We start from the raw sequence: 16,158 nt of genomic DNA on the forward strand, positions 1-16,158 counted from the left end.
AAGCTCATGGTTATAAAGGAAAAGAAAGGAAAAAAAATATATGTAAAAAAAAAGAAAAAAAAAGAACGGGTGACCTTGAATGAGACAAAACTGAAACGATGATGAAAAAAAAGAAAAGGATTCAATCCACAAAAAAAAATTAGCCATCATAGGCAAAGAGAAGGGAAAAAATTGATAAAGTTTAAAAGGTGGTTGGCAGTATTAAAAAAATGGAGAAAAAAAATCTAAAATAACAAAATTACAATTGATTAAAAATTTTAATTAAAGAATAGATATAGTCACAGGTCACTGTGACAATATTTAATTTCAACTTGGCGAAGAATAGTTACACATGAATTAAAAGCAATTTGCTAGATATGGAGTCATGCACAAATAAAGGAAGATGGAGAGCCATGATTGAGTCCCTATGCTGCAATTTGGAGTAAGGAGAATATATATGTGTATGAATTTTATATGCGCTTAATCGTCCGAAAATAAACTTACGCTAGATAGTAACGCCTACTTTCTCATCATTGCTTTACTCTGCAATACGAACAACAGATAACGTTTGGTAATATCATCTAAAGTTAAACCACGAGAAACGATAAGAAAACTTAATTTTCAAAAATATAATATAGTTCTCAAGGTTAAAATTTTATGACATTTCAGTACATGAGGAGAAATTTCCCTTATTTAAAAAAATAATTCTACTTGATAATAAGATTTCTTTCTAGTAGGCGAAGGACGGTTACACATGAATTAATAGCAATCTGCAAGACATGGAAGAAGTCAAACACAAATGGAAAAGATGGAAAGCTTTAATAGATGATCAAATAGGGAGTAAAGAGGAAAATATACCCTATATTTTTCATTTATTTATTTTTGACAGTGAATCATCCAAAGAGCAATAAGCATACACCGTCATTTCCTTGACAGTGAATCATCTAAAAATGGTTTGAAAAACATTAAACAGTAACGCCTACTTCCTCCACAGTCGCAATTTGCATATGGTAATGACGATCTTAACTAAAATGGCTAATAATGTGAATTAACTTTGATTTTCAAAAATGTAATGTAGTTCGCAAGATTAAAATTGTTAAATATTTTTGTAATTCCAGAACATTTTGATAATTCTCTCTTATTTATGCGTTAACAACGAAACGGATGATATGAAATATCGTAACTGCATCTGGCTATCATTGGGAGTGTTATATCGTTACGTGTTGTCCTTGCATCATCATTGATGAAAGCTGATGTATAAAAGTCTCTTAAAAATAGTATCGTAATCAATTTTCACCCATGTATCAAAGCATTACTATATTATTACAATATTAGCATATCTACCAGTATTTAAAACTATTAAAAATTATCAAATTTTTTTTAATTTATATGTCTTTGTCCGATGATAGTAAAACTTCTGATATTTATTTTAAATAAAGCTGTCTGCACAACTTTTAATGTGCGGATGGTAAGATGATTTGTGAAAGGGCCAGCTTATCTAAGTAATTTAACTTTTCTGTATCAGGAGAATATCAGTTTTTTTCATGATACTAGAAACTATTCATATCATCATTAACGCCCAGTGTCCTCAATTGAGGACAGTTCCTTTTTTCAAAGACATTCATTCTGGTGGGAAACTTTTTTCAGTATTTTCATTTATCTGGATGAATTAAAAGATTCTCAGATACCACAATGATTTAGTTATTTCTGATTAGATCTAGAATTATAAGAAGCAAGTACTTTCTGATCTATCAAAGACTTTTTGAATGACCTAACAGTAGAAAAACTAATTAATTTCGATTATATATTATACCACTTTTTCCATAAAACCACTTTCTGTATGATTTNGTGTTGTCCTTGCATCATCATTGATGAAAGCTGATGTATAAAAGTCTCTTAAAAATAGTATCGTAATCAATTTTCACCCATGTATCGAAGCATTACTATATTATTACAATATTAGCATATCTACCAGTATTTAAAATTATTAAAAATTATTAATATTTTTAAAATTCATCTTGTCAGATGATGAATTATAGCAGTATATATCAGATATATAAATAAAGCTGTCTGCACAACTTTTAATGTGCGGATGGTAAGATGATTTGTGAAAGGGCGAACTTATCTAGTAGTTTAACTTTTCGGTATCAGGCAGGAGAATATCAGTTTTTTTTCATGAAACTAGAAACTATTCATATCATCATTAATCACTTCTTTTATTATTTTTTACTTTACATATTGACTATTTATCCATTGTTGTAGGAATTTTTTTTTCCCTCACGAGACCTTTATTTATTTAATAAGCTGAATTTCTGATTACTATTTTTATGAAAGCTGACTATTTTGAAATCAGTCGAAAGTAGCAAGAAAGAGAGATTACTTGTTGCTAGGTACAAATCTTAGGCTTCATAATGAAATTAAAAATATAAACTAAATAAATAAGGGTAAAAACAGTTCCTTATTTGAATTGTTATAAGTCTCATCAATGAGTAAAATTGCTTCTCATTTTCATTATTCTAATTTAATCTCTCAAATTATATTCTTTTGTTTATTTATTTTTTTAAGTGCAGGTGATTATTTTTCTAATCCTGGTAATCGCCTACTTCCTTAAGATTAAAAAGTATTCGCATATAAAGTAAAAATTATTGTATGTTTTAAAACCAAAATGATCTGCATTTTTACAGGAACTGTTGACGTCTAAAAACTTAATAAAGAAAGATTTATCAAAACGTATTGCAATTGTTAGGGAGTAAAATTTCTAGTTACTTAAAAAAAAATTTTTTTCTCAAGAAAATTTAATTAACTTTTACAATTCAATAGCTAAATCAATTCGAGTTTTGTAAATCGCTTTGCCTTTCTGGCTTCAGACTCTTATTAAATTAATTCAACACTAATTTCAGATTTTAAAATGAAGAATTATAAATGTAGTTATAAAAATTTAGGGTTAGAAGTAAAATAGTAGGTGAATTAAAGAACAATTTAGCGCTGTGTTTCATAACTATCACTCTTAATATATATATTTGAAGAGTCTTTTCCAAAAATGTAGCTCGAAAATTAAATGATTAAAAACTTATCTGATTCATTTTTTTTTTCAGAAAATTTATTTTAACTGCTGTGCCTAGCAAAGGTTGATAAATAATAGAAAGACAAAAGTTTATAATTAATTGGTTTAGTCCGCTCTTGAATAGCAAAGTTTTTCTTTCACCACTACTAGAATTAAATTATGCAGATAATGGACATAGGTTTACTTATTTCTAACCCTATTAACGTAAAATTTAAATAGTTGCAAAATTGTATTAGGATTTCTTATTACAGAAAATTTACGTAAATTTATTCTCATGAATTCCAGTAGCAATACCATACTAGCATAAAATTATTAAAACATACATACATACATTATTGAAACATACTATTTATTACAGCGAAAACCTGTACCACCAGCAATTTTAACTCACTCCTAGATATTGAATTAATTGACGACAACACTAAATTTAGCCAATCACTGCCTTTTTCCTTAGGGATATGACGTAGCCCTAGCACACGAAATACACTCTCGATTTTTGGTGCTAAGCACCACCTCTTCCCCCCATCTCCATTCCACCTCACTACTCCTCATCATCGAATTACTACTACAGATGAATCGGTTAATGCCGCTTCGCGGCAGCGCACCGAGATTTATATGATTTCTACCATTCTACCAGAGTGAGCATTATCAGGTTGTTCAATTCAGATTCATGCCCTAAAAACATGACAATATTTAATTTAAACTCAATTAGGAATTAATTAGGCTGGCCTTCTCCATGACAATAAATAAGTCACAAGGTCAGACTTTTGAGAAAATCAGTTTAATATTGACTAAACAAGTTTTTAGTCATGGACAACTTTATGTTGGCCTGTCAAGAGTTAAGTCATTTGACAGCCTTTCAGTAATTGCTCCAAGATGCCAAATCTATAATTGTGTTTTCAAAGAAATTCTAAATGCTTAGTGTTAATTTCTTAGAGCTTTGCAGAAAAAAATNGCAAACGTTACTTAAACACGTGCGAAAGGCAAGTATAAGTCTGAGAGGGTCAATCGATCACATAAGACGATCTTTACACTTAGACAGTATTAATTACCTGCCGTCATAGTCATCAAGTTCGGGGTTGAGTCCTCAGATGGAACATTTTTCCGTTCATTTTGAAATATTAGAACTTATGGTAGGTCAATGAAGTAGCTGAACTAGAAAGTGAAGGATGATGGTTCAGGAATAATTGACACTTCGCCTAAAGTTGATCTAGATGACATTGTTAAGTTTGCAGACGCAAAACATTAGAGGAAGATTAACACCTGATAAATGCAAGCAAATGATGACTCTATGCAAAAGATTACGACTAGTTACTGATGATGTTGAAGGGTATAATGAACGCGACACCCCCTATTAATATAAGTGTATATTGGAGTAGGGACAGGTTCATACCAGCACACGCTCCTGTCGAGCGAGCCGGTGAAGTCCCTCTGTGGTGTAAATTAAAATCTAAAAATTTACACTAAAACGATTGCCAGATTTCAAAGTTTACATTGATTGCTGGAACAAAAATAAAAGGAAGTCATTGAACATGAAAGGTGTTAAATGGAAATTTGGGAACAGGGCCAAAAAATCTTTATGACATTAAAATTTAAGATAGAAATATAGAAGACAACAGGATAGAGTGAGGAAACGTAACTCACGATATGGAGAATAATGACATTTTCTAAAATATAAGTAGTGAAGTTCATGACATGAAAATGAATATAAATAAAAAGCCTTAAAATTTTAAAGGTAGGAAATAAAAACACCATAAAATTGGCAAAACACTAAAAGATAAAACACTGCATCAAAACCAATGCAGTTGAATTAATACAATCAATTAAAACTGTAAAAACGAAGCTAACGAATCTAAAAGTATGTGAGTGTCTAAAAGGTGCTATATGTACACTAAAAAGTCAGCATCAATTGACGAATTTCGTTGGTGGCAGTCTAAAATTTCGAGAATCCACAAAGTTTAAATTCACAGTGGAGGATTAAAATCAAAGTCTAAAATACTTGGCGATGGTGGTTAAAAGTCAAAGCTAAAACCGAAGGACTTTAGATATGATAAATTTAAAAATCTTGGACACAGTGTCGGGAGGGGTGCGATAATAATTGAAGGTCAAGTTGGACTAGCATTTATTCCCTTGTTATTTTAATGCTATTTTCCTGCATGCTAATGTAGTTTATATTTGTCAATCTGGATTTGATATCTGTGTGCCACGGAGTGCTGGAATCTGTTACAGTCCTTTATGAAAGTTTTGGTCATCATCACAAAATTGACATTTGCTGGCCTTGTGAAAAAAATTTTTTTTGATTGTCTCCAAACACTCCATGGCCCATTAAAAATTTATTTACATGAAATCCGATGAAATAAGATCCAAATTTGTTACCCAAAAAACCTTGTGTTGGTTTTTGAATTGCTTTCTTTTAAAAGTGATAGATTCAGAATTATTTTTTCTGATACCTTATATGGCGTATAATATGATGAACTGCAATTTTAAAATGGGGTGATATTTCAATGCCATTCTTTAATATTTTTTTTAAAATAAATTTTTAGGCTTTTTTTTTTATTGATCGAATTGAAAGAAAATTTGTATGCTTTACAGGAAATAAAACCTTTTTTCATCAATTATATATAAATTTTGAAATTTATTTAATTAATTTAAATTTTCCATTCTATTAAATGCATTTCATTGGGCTAAGGGCTTATAACCTTTTGTGAAAGAATTATTGTAGTGTAAGCAATCATTAAAAAAATGTGAAAAGAAAGTGACCCATTAAAATAATAAATTTTTTTTAACCATTATTGCATCTAAGTTAGAAAATCTAGCTTTTCAAAACATTATCTTTTCGTTTTTTAAGGGGGGAGGGGTAATAAAACCGAATTTGTGGAATGAAGGTTTATATATATGCAGAAAAAGTACCTGTCTTGATCAAAATGGCATATATATAAACGGTTGCAGTTTACTGTTGTACATATTTTAAGAAATTTCTTAGAGATTATGCTAAAGCACTTCACAGAATGAAAATCCGACTAACCATTCAATATTTAAAAGAGACACGTTTTTTTTTTAAAAATATTTTGTTTATTTATTTATATTTTCTAACAGTACATAATCTTCTTTTTTAATTCAGTACCATTCATATACATCAGACTGGTGCAACCATGGAACGATATTCGTGATATTGCTATGTGTCTTCATATACATCCATATAATGCTATGTGTTTACATTTATATTTTATGCCCATACATCATGAAAAAAAAAACATTGTATAAAAGCATTTTAAATTATGCATCAATATGGTAGCATGGTAAAATATTATATCCCAAAGTATATTTTTTAATAGGAAATTAAACTTAAAAACGGGTTTTTATAACATTCTGAATTTCAAATAATTAAAATACTTAAATAAAAAAATATTTTGAAATATTTAATGATATATGATATAAATAAAATATTTTGTAAGTAATTGATTTGTTAGTTATTTATACTACATTAAAATGCATGCATCATATACTTATATATAAAGAAAATGCACTGAGAGGCATTTATGCTTAAATTTGAATAAAAACATATGCTTTAAACTAGTAATTATATTTGAATAAGCAAATATCCTTTCTTTGGCTGTAATTAACCCAGGTTTTGAAAAAGAAATTAAGCAGAACTGGAACTAAAGTACATCATTGCGTACAAACTGTATGAAACACTGGATTTAAAACCTTCAATAAACAGTTCATATCTTTCAATTAATATACCCTTTTAACATGTTGATTTTCAGAAATGAAATTTAAGAATCCAAATCTAACTGCATTTCAAGGATCGACACAGAAAACGCGTAATACCAACGCCTCCTATAACTGAATTCTGAAAGCCTCTACACGGTTTTTCATAGGTAGCCCGATCAGACCAGTTTGATGGATATTCACTTAAACATTAGAAATTAACCTAGTCCTAGTGTTTAGATTTTACTGGGCACCTGGGCCGCGAAGCGGCCCCTATCCCATTCATCTGGAATTTTTGAACAGTTTTGGTTGAGCAATGAGGTAAGCAGGCAATGGAGTTGCTTTTATGAATGTTTCAAGCTCTTTGCTTATTACACAAATGTTATTACATTATGAAATTGAGCAGCTTGNGCGGAAAAGGTGCCGTCCAATGCTATAGATGTCAGGCCTACGGACACGCACAAAGCGCATGCTCGGCGCAGCCGAGATGCCTAAAGTGCGCCGAAAGCCACTTCTCTTACGAATGCCGTAAAGAAAGATCAACACCTCCAAAATGTTGCAACTGCAACAAGGATCATACTGCCAATTTTTCTGGGTGCGAGGCCCGCCCCAGGAAAAAATTCCAAAAACAACGGAAAATCTCCTCTCCAGTCTCAACATCCATCTTGACTTATATCCATCATTAAGGAGCTGCAGAATCTGCTAAAAAAAGAAGAAGCAATGGTGCTTCTAAATTCCATCATGCAGGGAAAGAGCCCTGTTCTCTGATGTCCAGACCAAACCAGTGAGGACGAGTTAATAGCCACTCCACCCTTTAAACATCTACCCCATATTATCTCGGAGCTTCGCTCCGAATTTACAAACTTTTTTCACTCAGATGAATGAGCTAAAGTCTTTTATTAGGCTGGTACTCAGATTCAAAATTTAAATAGGAATAGGAATACTTTTATAAAACGTTTTGGGAACATGCGCACAACTGGTTCGCTTTTTAAGCAGTCTGCGCGGACTACTTATGAAAGACCGTGTGGAGGCTTCTTGAAATAGGAGGTGATGGTAATACTGATTTACCATGTCAGAAAACAATGATTTTAACTTTTTTTGTTCGTAAAACGGGAGTGTTATTTGCTTTTCAGAATGATGGAAAAAACAAACCACACACTTCCACAATACACTTAAGGTAGGTGCGTAAAGTGGGCATTACTTTTGACAACTTGCATTGGTAATCCTAGACTTGTAAATTGTAGGTAGATTCGAAAATCTCGCCTCCGAGCATCATTGCGGAAGCGGTACTACTTAAATTCAAATTTTCACACTAAAATTATAATAATGTATTAGTCTATATTTGAGGAGTAGTTCTCAACTTAAAAACTACTCTCCGCCTTGCTATAGGTGCAAAATTAACTAGTCAAATTTCCGTGAGCTATATTGCGAATTGATGATTCTTGTTCTAATTTTTTTAAGGTGCAATTTTTATAACTGAATCTGAGAATAAAGAAATCTTGAAATATTTGATACTTCATTTGCTGAGAATAGTGATAGTTACGAAAGTAAAGAATTCGCTGATGTCAGCGCAATAACAGTTCAAATTCTTTAACTCGCAGCTTCTGCTCCTACGTTGATATCAACGGAACGCAACGGAGTAGAGGCTTTGCTGGATATACATAACAAAACGAAACGAAAACCGCAACTGTACTTTATAAGGAAAATTTTTAGAATTTGTTTTGAAATTATATATTTAAAACTGGTAGAAAAATAAAGTTAGTTTATTCTTTTTTTGAAAACATTATTTTGTAATATTTTACTGCTGTATCATTTTAAGATTATTATAAAAGTGTAATTAAATAAATAAATCACTTGATTAACAAAACACTCACCATAAATCTTTATTCATAGGATAAGCTTGTCCCAGATATTTGAGTTAACTATTTTTATTAATTATGAGAGCCAATCTAAAATCAACTATTAGAAAATTATATGCACATATTGAAAAATCATTTATTTAAACATTCGTTCAAACTTACAGTACTAATAAGGACTTTCCCAGTAAAAATTATTCAACTTTTGTCGATAAATTATTGGTAAATTCTGAAATATATTTCAGAAATATTCCAATCCTTTTTTTATTGCTTAGTACGTTAATAGTATATATATATATATATATATATATAAGGGAAGGAAATATTTGGACATGGCAAGTGGCGGGATAGGTGTCCTCTTAAGTACATATATTTTTAGTTGAATATTTTCAACTGTTTCATGCCAAGAAACAGCAATAATTGCGAAGCAATCATCGGGGGTTGGTGAGCGTCAGCAAACAGGAGGCTTAGTTCCTAGTATATTTTTTTTTAGTTTTGCATTAACATTTCATTCATATAGCTTTCAAATTGAATCTAACACTTTTAATGGAGCTTTATTGAATTGAACAACATTTTTAGAGCTTTATGTCAATTTTGATCTGAACTTAGTATTTTCTAACAAAAAGTTAATTGTGCATCCTTGATCTTCAACAGTATATATAAATGTTTTTGATTTTGTTTTTTGTATAATTATATTTAGTAACTGGGTTAAATACGTTTTTGGCACCCTATTAAATAATACCTCTCTTTAATTGTATTGACTTTCATAATAGAAATAACTAGGCAATTAGCATAATTTGATANGCGCGGAAGAAGTGAAACTTCGTAATGTGGAAATGAAAATAGGAAGGGGTAGAAATTGATTTTTAGTGAAATCATATTGTTTTTTTTTTTAAGACAAACTTTATTAACATTGCTTACAATTCCCAATTGATCGCATCTTTTATATATCATTTTCGAGTGGAGAAATATCCAAATCTATAACATTTACAATGGGATTATGATAACTAAAGTAAGATACGAAATGTTTGAGTTCTATTTTTTCAATATTTCTGGCAAAAACTGCATCAATTGTGGTTCCCCCTTTGGTTGTTCGATCATTTCTACCATTTATCATTTCCAATCCAAATTTGTCTTTAAGGAAGGTTAATAATGTTTCAGCTTCAGGTAACGATAAATTCACATTAAAATCTCCTGCAAGGATCACAGGCCGCTCGTTGCCATGGTAGCGTTAAACGTTTCACGCAACCTTGTTGGAAGTCGCATAAGAAGTTTCACTTCAAAAAAAAAAAAAAAACATAATTCTAAATAATACTTCTGAGAACATGTTTGCAAATGATAGCTCAGAATATAAGTTATGTACTGTCACTTACTACAATAGTACGAAATGTGACGTATTCATAGTAGACTAGACTATCAGAAATTATTCTACAAGAGATGAAGCTTACAGATGTCTTGCATTTCTTTACATCGTTAGTGATGTTGCTCTCCTGAATGCTTGAAACATTTCCCATCCTAATAATTTATTGAGAAATTCATCTTGGGTTTCTTGAAGAATTTAAAATTACTACTTTACGCATCTGATAGCTTCTATAGTTAACACGTTGAGCCCCACGCTAATTTTACATGGCTTGCCCCTCTGGCCACGGTAAAAATAACTACAAACTAAATTTGGAACGGATTTTGCTAGTTTTTTAGAAGGTTTATCATGACATATCTGACAAAAGTGGTGAATCATATAAGCCTACGAATTATGTAGAAATATTGGTGGATAAAAATCTACTAAATTGAATTTATTAAACCAAGAATCACAATAATTGAGTAAATTTTGAATAAATTTTCTGCAATTCCACAAAGAGTGTAAATTTTATAGTTCTATATCTTGTTATACGCTGTCAGCCAGTTGTTTTTCGCGGCCTATATGAAAGATCAGTGTCAGCAAGCGGTGGCAGACGCAGCCTAAATGTAATTTCAGTGTCAGCCACCGGTGGCTGTCGCGGCCTCAATGGCAAGTCCACTGTCAGTTACCGATAGCTGACGCGGCGGTCAACGTGTTAATATAATTTAGTCCCTTATAAATGAGAAACATGCCTTTTAACATCGCAAGAGACAGATTGAAGCGAATATTAACTGTGAGAAATGTTAGAAAATAATTACTCTGTGTCTTGTTGTCACTTTTATGTCAAGCGGATAAGCTGTCAACAGTAATGCCTAACTAGAGATGTAATTTAACATTTTAAAACATGTTGTGGGCTACTTTATTTATATTCATTTCTTTGTTTACTTTCGTATAACTTGCAATCCGTATTCTTTCGTATAACTTGCAATCCGTATTCTTCCGTAATAATTTCGTATAACTTGTTATCCGTAATACAATATTACACGTTATTATATAATATTGTCATCTCGTTAATAAAAAAAAAAAATAAAAAAACGATATAAAATTTTTAAATCTCTAAAACTCTTTCATATTTTATTTTTAACATTATTCTTCACTTAAAAATTTTTTTGCAAAATATTCTCGATTTCGCAAAAACATTGATATGTGAAAAAAAAATTTTTTTTCCCCATGGCATTATATGTATTTTTTATTAAAATGAATAGTTATCATCAATTTTTAATGTAATCAATTAAAATAATTAATCGTTATACTTAGTAGTCATTTTTATGATAAGTAATGATTTTTAATAACCAATGTACATATATAGCATACAAAATAGTAGTTTGATTTTTAATAACTAATGTATATATATAGCATACAAAATAGTAGTTTAGTTTTTAATAAACAGTATGGTACCTTTTTTAATTCTCTTAATATGATAAAATAACAATAAAAAAGATTTTATGTCAGATAAAATATTAAATTAAAACCAATAATTCTTCACGTTACTAATATTTTCATAATGTTATTACAGTAAAAACTCTAAATTTAAAATGCTATAAGTTTTAGTAGTTATTGGTATTAAAAAATGATGACCTTAATTCGATTCTTTGTTTTAAAGAATACTGATTTCTTAATTGAATGCAAACTTGATCATAAGTAAATTCTTAGTAATGTCCGACAAAAAATATTACCGTAAGGATGAAATTCGTCTTAGTTTTTCTACATTTTATTAACTTTTTTTCTCCTTTATAAGAGAAAAAGCATGCATGGTATAAAAACAAATGTTTATTTAATTTTTTTGTTGTCGATATTTCCTTAAATATGCGTTTATTTTAGCCTGGTCTAACAAGCAAGCCAACAGATGGCACAACAAACCATTTTCTTTTAAATTTTGCTGTTTCGAAGGGGAGAAAAAACATTTTATTTTAGTTTCATAAAAAATAAATTAAAAATTTAACTACTTTATGCAGTTATAACTCTTTTTTTTAGTAAATTGCAATTAATTATTACAGTTACAATAAGGCATAATAGATGTGTGATTAAGAATCTATGAGTAATCTAGAAAATTCACAGATAGAATAATAATTAATAATAAAAAGAGTATTATAGAGGAATGCCCTAAAGTTCAAAGCGAAAAAAAAAATAAACAAAAAATACTTCAAGAACGAATTATCACATTCTGTAAGCATCAAAAATTTAACTGAATTCACATTCTAGACTTTTTACGTTGCTTAATTTCAATTTTCATCTTAATCTTTCTATCCACAAAATAGGAAAGACGGAAATTAAAAAAGAAAAAAAAGTTGTATTGTTAAAAAAAAAAAAAAAAAAAAAAAAAAAAAAAANGTCTACATCATGTTTCAAAAGGTGTATAACAGTGGTTACCAACTGGCGGCCAGCGAAGCCTTTTTTTGTGGCCCGCGAACTTAAATATATTTGTTGTCATTTTTTGCGGACAATTTTCGTAAAAAATTTATATGGGTTTAAAATACTTTTCTTTCTTTAAAAAAACCTCATTTCTTCGTTTCTGTGAAATTCAAAATACCAACGGCGCAAAAAAATTTCTTTCTCCGGTTTTGCATCCAAGAAAATATTTTTTCAAGTACAGAAATCTTGTAAGTTGCTTAAAAATTTACTTCGAATTTTAATACTTTTGTTTTGTACAACTTGATAAAAATCTGACAGTAATATTCAATGTTCCTTCAACCATAAACAAGTCCTAGATAAAATTTTGATAAAGTTGCGGTCCGCCATTTGACTGGTGTTATTAATTGCGGCCCCCGGCCTCATGTAAGTTGGAAACCCCTGGCTAACTGATCAGAAGAAGTGAGATTACTCCGTTTCACAACCTATCTAGTCTAGTCGGAAATTCTTTACACTTTGCCTTCTCCGATTTTCCGCTCCGTTTGAAATACGCATATACTGGTTTTTTCGATTTTGTTATTATTCATTTCGTTGTAAATATTAATTCCTTCGATTATGTAAATAGTTTATGTTTTCCTATGTTATTCAAACTTCCTGTATTCGCACTTGTATTTTATCAATTATTATTCGAACTTTTTTTCTTTCTTTTTTTTTTGTATATATCATTTATTTTACTGTACTGTATTTCAATCACACTTGACAGCATGCATCCGTTGCCTTTGGCAAATGAAACTCAGATGAAAAGGCTGCAGGGGCAGATACCTCGACCAATAAGCTTACATTAAAGAATTACACACTATGCTATGAAAAGTAACGCCCACTTTTTACTTGCAAGTCAAGAGTAGCGCCTCCAAAGTATCGAAACGTAAGTAAAGTAACCAAGAGAAAAAGGTACTTTACTGGCTCTTTAAAAGAACTTGCTCACTTTTTACTTGCAAGTCAAGAGTAGCGCCTCCAAAGTATCGAAACGTAAGTAAAGTAACCAAGAGAAAAAGGTACTTTACTGGCTCTTTAAAAGAACTTGCTCTGTGTATTAAATTTTATTTATTAAAATATTAAAATTATAGGACCTCAAATTTTAAAAACTGGAAAAATTTCTGAAGAATGCTAGATTTTTTGTAACTTGCCAAAATAATTAAAAAAAATAGTGCGTGTAGTCCCTCCACGCGGAAGAAGTTAAACTTCGCAACCTGCGACGTTAATTGTAGAAGAATCAGCAGTCGTAGAAGGATCACTAGTTCTATTCAACGACTCTCTTCCTGCTCCGCTCGCTTCCGTGCTCTGTAATCACGGTAATATTGTGCATTTTCCCCTCTTGAACCAGTGGAAGTGCTTGTGGTTGCCTCATCGTCTCGCCCTGGAAAACGTATTTGTATTAATAATGTATGTGAATGGCGTCATAATGTAATTTCAGAAGAGAAAACCTAACAATCAATTGATATTCACAAGAGACGTTCCTTGACTTAACCTTAAATCCGTCGCATTGTCTGTGGAATTGTTTTCACTAATTTTTTACAATTGTTATCCACTGAATTTGAAAATAAAAAATACTACCCTATTAAATTATATGTGTATCAAATCAAACTAAAAAAATATTTATAGAAAAACAATATTTTTATGACTTTTATTATTTTTATGCTAGTGAGAACCAAAACAATATGGAAATGAATGAGGGAAAACTGGATCCTACCACGTGATTTCCCGGCCAATAAAAATTTATCGTTTAACGCAACCTTGTTGGAAGTCGCATAAGAAGTATAACTTCAGAAATACATAAAAAGTCTTACTTGTTCATTCCCTTTATTGCTTTTTAATTGTAAACACACTATCAGATTGGGAGAGGAAAGGATAACACGCTAGGATTTCAGAAATTTTTCGTTAAAGAGGGAAAAATTCAAAGGGAAAACACTTGATTCTGCATTAAGTAAATTAGATTTATAGGGTTTTTATTCACCAATGATTCTAAATAAATCAAAGGTTTATGTAATACGAAAATTTGGGTACAGTTACGCCGTGCTGAGCTTTAAAGGAACTTGAAAAAATAATCGGAAATATGTAAAATATAATTTCCGTTTTTTTCAAATTATTTTGTCTTATGCGGAGACAGTTGGCATCTCTGTAGCTGGCTACTCACCAAGTATTTATTTTTACGAAGTACAATCTGAACACTTTCTATCCTGACAAAAGAGCCCCTTTGCCTCACCTTCTGCGCTAAAATTGAAACAAAAATAATAAAATAAAACTAATAATTTATTCTAAATGCTGGTAAATAAGTCGCCGGAAAAGCTGTCACAGGAGTGAAAAACTTTGTGTAAGGGACGAGTTATCTCGTCTCCTGCGTACAGCGAATACTGATGAAAGACGCGTTCTCTCGTCCTCTGCGATGAAAGAGTTCATTGAAATGAGATTTCACCTTGGAAGAACCTTCTTCGAAAAGCGTAAGAGTTAGCAGTATGACATTCCTTATGAAGATCTCTAACTAAGAAATTTCAAACTGTTATACGAATTAAAATAACTCTGGGCTAACTAAGAGAAATATATGCTTAAAATTTGTATTTTTTTTGGAAAGATTACCGATAAAGTATATAAAAATACCAATTTTTTGTAATAATTTTTATGGAATTAGTGCGATTCTTTGAAGATTGTGTATTGTAGGGTAAACTAACCAATGAAGCTTAGCTTGCCAAGCTTAACACTTAAGCTTAGCTTGCCAAAAAAAAAATCATAAAAATGTCAAAATTTGTAATTTTAGCTAAATTACGGTGTCAACATATTTGTTATCGAACGCAAATTATGTAAAAAAAAATTAGATAACTTACATAATATTGTTTTAAGCTTTTTTGTGGTTCAAATAATAAGTAGTAAGATGACCAAGTGAAGGAACGGTTCTTACCAGTGAATGAACACTTAATTTTGAGAATGTTTGATGCTCGTTAGGAATCCATAGGCCACACAAATGCCTGAAAACAATATTTTTATTGGAATTATAACATATAACCACAATTAAAGTGGAAACATTTACTTTTTTTCAGAAAGTAAAATATGGTTGAATACATAATTAAAAATAATTTTTTTAAATTTTTTTTCTCTCAAATTTTAATAGTCTATTCTAAATCATGAATGTTTATCATTTTGTAATCCGATGATGTTTTTATTATTATTATATCACTTTTTTGTTTTCTCTCTTCCCTTACATACTTTTAGGCTTTTTCTTTTTTTTTTTTTTTTTATCTTTAAGTATTTTTTTTCTCATTGTCATACTTTATGTTTTAACTTTTTTTTAACTCTTTCAGTCTCCTTAAATTTTCGTTCTTTTTCTGAAGTTAATGCAAAAAGTAATTTATTTCTTTTTCTTTTGATTTGACCGTCCTCTTTTTTTCCAAATTTTTGGCCAATGTAAATGTATCTTCGAAATTTCTTTTGATTTTCCAGTACCATTTCTAGAATTCCTCACTGGATAATAAATGAGAAAAAGGAGTATCGAAGTTTGAGTAAATTCCATCTATCATTGACTTATATCTAGTGGGTCTTTAGCAAAACTTACCATTTACTTATGGAACCAATTGCTTTTGCAACTAACAATGCCTCAAGAGGTTTTATCTCAAAATCAGTTTTTAAGATACTTTCATTATCAATGTTAGTTGTATCAGCTTCAGAGCCAAAATTTGACTTAACCAAATGCTCTTTTTGCAATAAATTCTTCCACATTTAGAAAAGCACAGGCTATTGGATATTTGGAA

At 30.4% G+C, this 16,158-nt stretch overlaps 1 protein-coding gene across 1 annotated transcript in view; it reads right to left on the minus strand.

The window, feature by feature from the left end:
* LOC107436176 (uncharacterized) overlaps positions 1 to 16,158 on the minus strand; it is a 54,113-nt gene that overhangs the window by 18,853 nt on the left and 19,102 nt on the right. The window lies entirely within an intron of this gene.

This window comes from Parasteatoda tepidariorum, chromosome 9 (genome assembly GCF_043381705.1).
Source record: "Parasteatoda tepidariorum isolate YZ-2023 chromosome 9, CAS_Ptep_4.0, whole genome shotgun sequence".
Lineage (NCBI taxonomy): Eukaryota > Metazoa > Arthropoda > Arachnida > Araneae > Theridiidae > Parasteatoda > Parasteatoda tepidariorum.